Source organism: Monopterus albus, unplaced genomic scaffold, assembly GCF_001952655.1.
Source record: "Monopterus albus unplaced genomic scaffold, M_albus_1.0 scaffold11.1, whole genome shotgun sequence".
In the NCBI taxonomy this organism is placed as follows: Eukaryota; Metazoa; Chordata; class Actinopteri; order Synbranchiformes; family Synbranchidae; genus Monopterus; species Monopterus albus.
In genome coordinates this window covers 2,565,501-2,573,691 of record NW_018127891.1, presented here as the reverse complement: position 1 = coordinate 2,573,691, position 8,191 = coordinate 2,565,501, and the positions used below count along the sequence as shown (strand labels likewise).

At 41.8% G+C, this 8,191-nt stretch overlaps 1 protein-coding gene across 2 annotated transcripts in view; it reads right to left on the bottom strand.

Moving 5' to 3' along the window:
- The window catches only part of bcam (basal cell adhesion molecule (Lutheran blood group)), a 47,529-nt gene that overhangs the window by 38,163 nt on the left and 1,175 nt on the right, over positions 1-8,191 (bottom strand). The window lies entirely within an intron of this gene.

Below are 8,191 nucleotides of genomic sequence, written 5' to 3'. Positions count from 1 at the left end.
TGTAGCCTTGTTCAGGTTCAGAGAGAAAGACATTAAAAATGCTGCAATGATTAATCCCAGGGCTTCAGCATGGCTGAACCGGGGCACTTTATGATTTGAGATGAATGTAGTTGATTGGAATACACTTAGCTCCCATGCTGCCTCTAACACTTGTTGGATGAATCTATGAAAAAAAATATACTCACAAACCTCTTAACATTCACATGCTTCAGATGCACTGGAGAGATCACCACACAGCTGAGCTGCACTAATTTAGTGGCTGATAAAATTGTACCATGTTTTAATCCAAAATAAAGTACAATAATCAGTCCATTTTTGAAATCAATTCAAATGTTTAAGCGCGTTCCCTGCTCCAAGATCTCAGTTGTGGGGATTGTCTGCTTTTCTCTGTTTGTATCACTGTTAACTGAATATTTTGGGATTTTGGAGGACAGATGATATTTGAAAATGTTAACTTGGATTTTAGGAACCTTTGATTAGTATTTTTCAATATTTACCTATTTTATAGACCCAAGAATTCACTGATTAAAGGAGAAGCTGATTAAATGGCAATGAAAATAATGACTAGCTGCAGCCTTAGTCCAAACTAATTATCCAAAAATCAAATAAAAATCAAAATGAGTACCGGTAATTGCATTTCTTGCTTTGTATGTGCAATCTGCCGTACTGAAAATAAAATTCATTATTTTATACGTGACTGTCCATACTGTAATGTATTTCAATGTGGGAAAATATTCTTATTAATATAAAGATATTGATTTCCAGTCCTAAAAGAGAGAGATAATGAATACTACATGGTCCTCCCATCCTGCCTCCATCCCTCCCTCTGCCTGCCCCCCTTTTGTCAGGGCTTATTATTGAACATGTGCCTTCTCTGCCCCTGCTATTAACCAACCCCACCCTCACACACTGCTTGCAGTACCCAGACACACACACACACACACTATGTGGAGCACACATAGCCAGACTGCTAAGTGACATGAGGAGTTGGTCCACTTTAATTATTCTCCTCAGAGACAAATCTTAGAGCAGTGTGTGTGTGTGTGTGATATGACTGGGCACTGGGATCAAAGGGGGTCCTCCAAGCTGCCTGCCCTGGACCTCTGAGCCTTTGTCAACACTCCATACAGCAGCCAGGAAAGGCCCAGGATCTATCAAACTCATCATTCACAAGTACTGCAATGTAAACAGACTTCTGCCTGATAATTATTTAATCTGAAAAACTGTCTTACTACTGCCACATGTCCATCAGGGCCAAAGGCAAGATACTCTCATGGCAAAACACTGGACTTATAATTACTTTAGATCTTAGTAACAAGAGGCTAAACCAGTTAGCCACTGTGTAAGTCAAACATTATCCCCACAAATCCATCACGTTTGTTGTTCTGCAGATTGCACAGACATGTAACTGGGAATCATTTAGCCTGCTGGAGCAGGGCTCCAGACTGACATTTCATACTGGTGGCACCACGTCTCTGTTCTACAGCGTAATGCAAAACAATCTGTATTTTTCATAAATAATTTTAAATAGCCTTAACCATCCAAAGTGCATAGCCTGTATTTACTGTACAATGAAATTCAGAGAGAGGGAGCCTTATGGGAAAATCACTTCCAAATTTCCAGCTCATTTAATGTAGTCACTTTAGTGCTCTATAGCCTAGCAGTCAACATGATGATAATGATGATAATGATGGCACTGATGACGATTAGCGTATCATATTTCAACTGAAGTATAAGCCAATGAAATGTGCACATGCTTTGCCATTTGTATACATGATATATTTGTAGCTTGCTTCTCTTGTGAAGAATTTCTGCTCTTTGGTGATGTCTCATGTTGGACTTCATGCACAGTTCAACTCTCTCACTAGCCTGCTAGTGCCAGCTCATTTTGGGCTAAACTTATTAGTAGCCTACTACTTAAAGGAGGACCTGAAAGTGAGTTTCAGCCACTAACTTCAAACTGGGACTTCACTAGATGTGAGCGGCATGTGTGCGCGACTAAGAGTTTGATTTGCTCAGTCCACACTGACTCCGACGTCCGTGCAGCATCTCTCATCAGAACAGCTGTCTGTCAGCAGGGGGACAGCATGGTCTTCACCCTCATCACAACAGCTGTCTTTATTAATTTCCCTGTCTTGGATGGAGGACAGCAAGGAGACAACACTACTAGACAATTTTTGACTAGATATATCTGAATTTGTGCTAAATCTTAGTTAATGCAGGTTTAAATAAATTCGGTCACAAAATACGACTGATCACTTGCTGCTGGAGCCTCGTGGAGTCATAACCTAATTGAATACTATTGATTTTGGATTAAATAGTCCTATGGATCATCTTGTACTTTTTCCTGCTAGGCTGAATCAAAATGATGCTATGAAACTTGACTCTCGACGTATTACTGGAATATGGACACAAATGGTGAACAACACAGGAGATTCAGCTTTGAAAATGCCAATGCGAACAAATCTGAAAATTGCACTTTACTTAATGGAGTGCTCTCCACCACTGCTGCACTGAACTGAGCCAATTTTAAAAAGAGTGTTACATGAGTTGAATATGAAGTCAAACCCCCTTTGGCTTGATTATTGTCATTAGTTGAGTTACCAGCTCCTATGTTCAGGCTGTTGTGATTAGACAACACATGGTCAGGTGGATGTGGTTGTTTTCTTTCAGGCTCTGGATGGTATGAGAGACACATGATGGATGGAGGGTGAGACAAGGCTAGTGGAGGAGAGAGACAGATGAGTGTGAGAGATGTTGAGATAAGAAAAACGCAGTGATAAAGCCAATCATGTGCAGAGGTGGTAATAAAATAGGGTGTGGTATACATACCAGCAACAAAACCCAGAGAGACCTGTAACTAACAGAGAAAAAGAGCCTCAAATTCAAGTTAAGAACAGGACATGACTTGAGGAGAACATTAACAGTCAGAGCATGGTAACGTTACCCCTCTACTCTTCTCTTTCAAAGTCAAGTTCACACAGGCAGAGAGCAGCAAAGGCAACTTTAGTGCTGTAGTCATTTCAGGGGAGCTCTGGTAAGTGAAACCTCAATAAAACAAAGACAAGCTATGTCCTTAAGGCGGTTGCCCGACTCAGAAGCCCTGAACACTGACACTGGATCTGTTCGGTGATGACACTTTGGCCTAGATCTCAGGTAATGTGGGGAGCCCCATTTTCTCACACATGCAGACATGATGTCATACCAAACATACAGCAGACTGAGCGAAACATTTCTTAATTTCACACAACAACCCTTCTTGCCCGACAACTTCAGCTCCTCCTCTTCCTTCCTGCCTTGGAGAATTAATGTTCCCATTCCTGTCTCCCAGGTCCCCCAGGCCCAGTTAACGCAATAAGATCTCATTGTCAAACAGTGAGGAGTCTCACTGGAGAGGTTAACCACTGCTGCTTAACCATTAACTCGATTAAAGTCAGGGGCACACAGGAATGTTCTCTGACAGATGAAAAGGGGAGATTGGACATGAAAAGTGGTTTCAAAGAGTAATCACTGTGGCTTTGGCTTACCTTTGTGGCAGTGGTTTGAGTAAATTTACTCACATACACACATGTATACACATATCTAAACAGAAAACATTCTGTGGCCCAGTGAACTTTAAGTCACCCTCATCTCCTGGTTATTGTTACACGATACAGATAAGAGAGGAAAAGAATCCTTTGAGGCTTCTCATCATATTTCTGAAACTACTCCCTGGGAAAGAATTACTGGGTCAGAGGTGCATTCAAACGCAGGTCCACAGGCTTAAAATTGTGCTTTGGCTGCATGGAAAGTGTTCAAAACAAGTATTTTCTGCCACCCATATAGATCTTCATATGCACTTATGCATCCTCTTTTTATGCCCATAGAATTTTCATAGGAGTCAGATGCAGATCATTCCAATATAAAGCTCCTTCCAATTGGAATAATCTTCCTTTTTTTCTGAGACCCATGACTTCTTGCCTCTGCTTCAGGTCATCTTTAATTTCTTATATTAAAACAACCTGTTGATACTTTTAATTTATGCATACTTTGATGTATTATCTGGTCTTTATAACCAAATTCTCTTGTACCTTAGCTGAGGTCAGAGGGTCTGGGCGGGAGTGACTGAGAGCTATCTGTATTTGTATTTTATGTTTTGTAATGTTGTTTTGTTTATATGTGTACTGCTGTCTTGAGGACCCCCTCAAAAATAAGGGTGCATTCACAGCAAATTTAGTTCTACTCTCTCCTTCCTCCACATGACGCCAAACCAGTGGTGTAGAAAGAAACGAGGTGGTAATGGAACCCAAGTGTGTGTGTCAAGGAAGGGGGTGGCGGGACTTTTTTTGGAGGGGCACATTCAGCAACTGCTGTTGAGGCAACTGTTGATGTCTGAAAAGCAACAGCTTGCAGGGTCCCAGTGGACGCTCTGCCAGCCAAAAGTCAGATGGAGGGTTTAGGGTTGGAGGGGTGCAGGGGTTAGGATTTCTTATCTACTGCCAGGAAAATGATCTCCTTGGCCACATATCTAGGCTATTCCATGACATTCCCCATTCCTATTTGGTATTTCTCAATCCTGACACACTCTGCCTGTCTGATCCTCTCTCCTACTATCTGTCGTCATTGCTTTTGTTCATTTTACCCTCACTTGCACGCTATTTGATCAATCAAAACAGCTGGACAGGACACAAGAGGGCTATTGTAAATACCATTTTTTGTAACAAACTCAAAAACGTGTAGGCCATCATATTTTCTTGTGGCTACAAGTGCTCAAGCCAGTCCCGCTGCTTTTATATTCCTACAGCAAACACAGAGAAATAGAGGCTCTTATCTGCATCTTGCAACAGCACCCTCGCACTAAATGGATTGGCAGCACTTAACCTTGTCTCCCGGATGAGCTTTTGTGAATTTTCAAATTTGCTCCAACCCCTCTCATTGCGCCGCTACCCTTCCCAGCACATAAACAAATGTAGAGGCAAGGATACACATGCAGGAACATGGAGCCTCTCAAGGCTGCATTTGAAATGACTCATCATCATCATCACCCCTGATGGTAACACAACAGTCAGATGCAATCATCGCTTATCCCATCCCTTCCTCTTTGCTTCCCACTCCACTTCCTCCACAAGTCCCACTAATGATAAGACAGCACCCTCAAAGCAACAGACTAAACCAAAACATGTATGTTCATGTACTGTTTCCATCTATGAAACTTCTCTAAATAGCAGAGAATTTATACTGGAATGTGTACTTTGGAAAGTGAGCACCACTGAAAAAGCCAAGTGAGGGGAGAATGGTCACACTTATTTTAAAATCATTAACAGTGGCCATATATCTGCTGTGAACAGCTCTAGGGATGGGCATAAAAGCAAACAGAGCCCTGTCTCCCACTAAAACACAGCAGGCAATCATCCTATGCAGGGTCATTGTGAACCAAGCACATCATGGTCTACACAGGCAAAGGTAGGCATAGACAACATAGTAAATCACAGCACAGAAACACAACTGGACATTGAATGACCTACTGAACGTGTCACTGTAAGACACAAACAGAGAGAATAGTGGGTAAGAGAGACAGATTCAGACAGGCAAAGATAAGAAGGAGAGAGATGGGAAGAAGGACAAAGTTAATCTAGAGCAATACACCTTTTGTTTACGTATGAGTAGCAGTGTGTGGTGTGTGTGTGTGTGTGTGTGTGTGTGTGTGTGTGTAATCATGACTTTGGCTGCAGTGCTTTTGAAGCTCTTGTGGGGATACCAAGATGCAAAATCTGCGGGATAATCTTTTCCATCTCTGCTGTGAACCACATCATTCTTCTGAACTGACTTTTAAACCAGGATTAACCATGTGAATGCAGTCCACCATATGTTGATGCCCAGTTGCATACAGCCACTGTCATCTCACCAGCCAACATCAGTGCACTATCACACTACTGTAATTGGTTTTAACGTGGCACTCACTGCAAATAATAAACAATAATGGCTATGTGAAAAGTTGCTGACCTCAACAATGACTAAATGGACTTGCTCACTCAGGTCACACTCAACGTTTCTTGTCGTTTTCCTGACTAATGATTAATTGTTGCTATATGGTTGTTCTCCAGAGTAAAACCCAGTCAAACAAGATCAGTGCACATTGGCTGTGGTCAAACTCCAGCTTTGCACTTATAAACCTGCCTGTAGATGGTTAGATGGGTGCTGCATTGTGGCTGCTTGTTTGTTCATTGATTACCACCTGTGACTTGTGGTGAGATGGGGGTTTAAAGTGAGAAAAGGAAGCTGTTTTCCATAGAATCCAAAAGGATTACAAACAAACACACATTACTGAGCGAGCTCTAACGTGTCCAGAGGAATGCCAGTCATTCAGTTTCAATAGTCTACTCAGTTACTGTCACACACATCTAGACAAACACACAGCAGGGAATGAATCAGCTCAATAATTATCCAAGACCCACTCTCCCAGAGGCCCAAATGGCAAGGGGGCAAACATGAGCTTGCTCTCTCAAAGCACTCACTATCAACCTGTCACTCACTCTTATATGAGCGAAGGTTTCCAGTGTTGCAATGTTCCACAATGCTTCAGAAATGTACATGTATTGCATTTTTGCATTCATGCATCTAATAATGCACGTCTATGTGCGCACAAAACCAGTGCCCCAAAACAGTTTTGAAAGATGTTCCCTGGTGTTTATCTCCTCATGGCTAAATGGCTCTTTTTCTGGCCTAATACCATAATAATTACACACAGCTGCAGGGGTGCACGTTTGATGTTGCGCTGGCAGGAGGGACAGAAATTAAAAGTGAGGAAATGACTCTAGGAATTAAGGCTCCAACAGACAAAGAGGCTGACACTGCACGTTAGAGGCTAACACCTTGAACTCAGCTGATGCCTGTCACAACAATTCTTTACACCTAATCCTGACCACACTGGGATCATTACAGTTTAGCTCCAACTCATCTGACCATTTGACTCTCCATTTGTCTAGAGGTACTTGTGTTTGTATTTAAAAAAAATTCACTCAAAAAACACTTTTTTTTTACATTTTCTCTACAAATATACGAAGCTGAGCAGCTGTAAAGTATCACCATTATCTTTTGAAGTGTTTTTAATTTCAAGTACTGTCTCATCACATTTTTTAAACACTGAAAATGAAGTTGTATATCAGCATTTTTTGCTACTGATGTGTTCGCTATCAAGTAAAAGCATGTGGCATCTCAGGAGCCATTTACCAAAGGGTCAGCACAGTCCTGGGCTCAGGCATGCAGAGCACCTTGTGTCCCAACTACATATTAATACAGCATACATGGATACACACAGGCACACTTATTCTATTCAGTGCACTTAATTGACACAGACATAGGAAGTTGCATGTGTGTGACCAGTACTTGTGAGAATGTGGGTCTGTGTGACAGAATCCCACTGAGACCCAAGACAAGCTGCTATTATTAGACAAAACTATGCTAGAGAGAGAGAGATTGGAAAGAGAGAGATTCTGCAACATTATTCTGGGAGGAAAACAACATTTGCAGGATGAGAGTGGAAGACTACTTTTGTCTTAAACCGCTCCATGAAGGCCAGGTAGACAGCAAAGCTCAACAACTGTCTCTGAGCCCACAGAGGAGGGAGGAGGTGGCTGTAAAAGAAGACCTGGGGAATAGTGAAGTTGTGTAACATGAAGAAGGTAAAAGGGGAGAGGAAGAAAACCTAAACCAGGAAAATTCAGAGGTCACTGCTTAAAAGAAGTTTTTTATGAGGTGAAAAACTAAATGCAAAGGCTGTAAAAGTGATGAGAAACACACAAAGCTGTAGTGAGGACAGGACAGTCAGAGAAAAAGAAGAGAGAGTTTGCACAGAGAGAGGGAGTCAACCAGCAGCCCTGCCCCGCCCTGTAGCTCATCCTGCTTCAAACCCCCACACACTGACTGCACAGCCAAAATTCAAACCATTTTCACAGCTCATTCTGGAAAATTGGATTTTTACACTCATACAGTCACAAAAGAGCCGCTGAAGGCTGCAACACTATATTTCTGATGAAACACACACACATGTTAACATCAAAGAAGTGATTTAGTATACATCGTTATAAGATAAAAATAAATATTAAAGCAAAACTGAAAAATAAGACCCCCCCCCCACAGTATAACCTGACTAGCAGCATGGCAAATACCCATGGGACTGTTAACCATGGGAAACAAACGTCTAGTAGGCCCA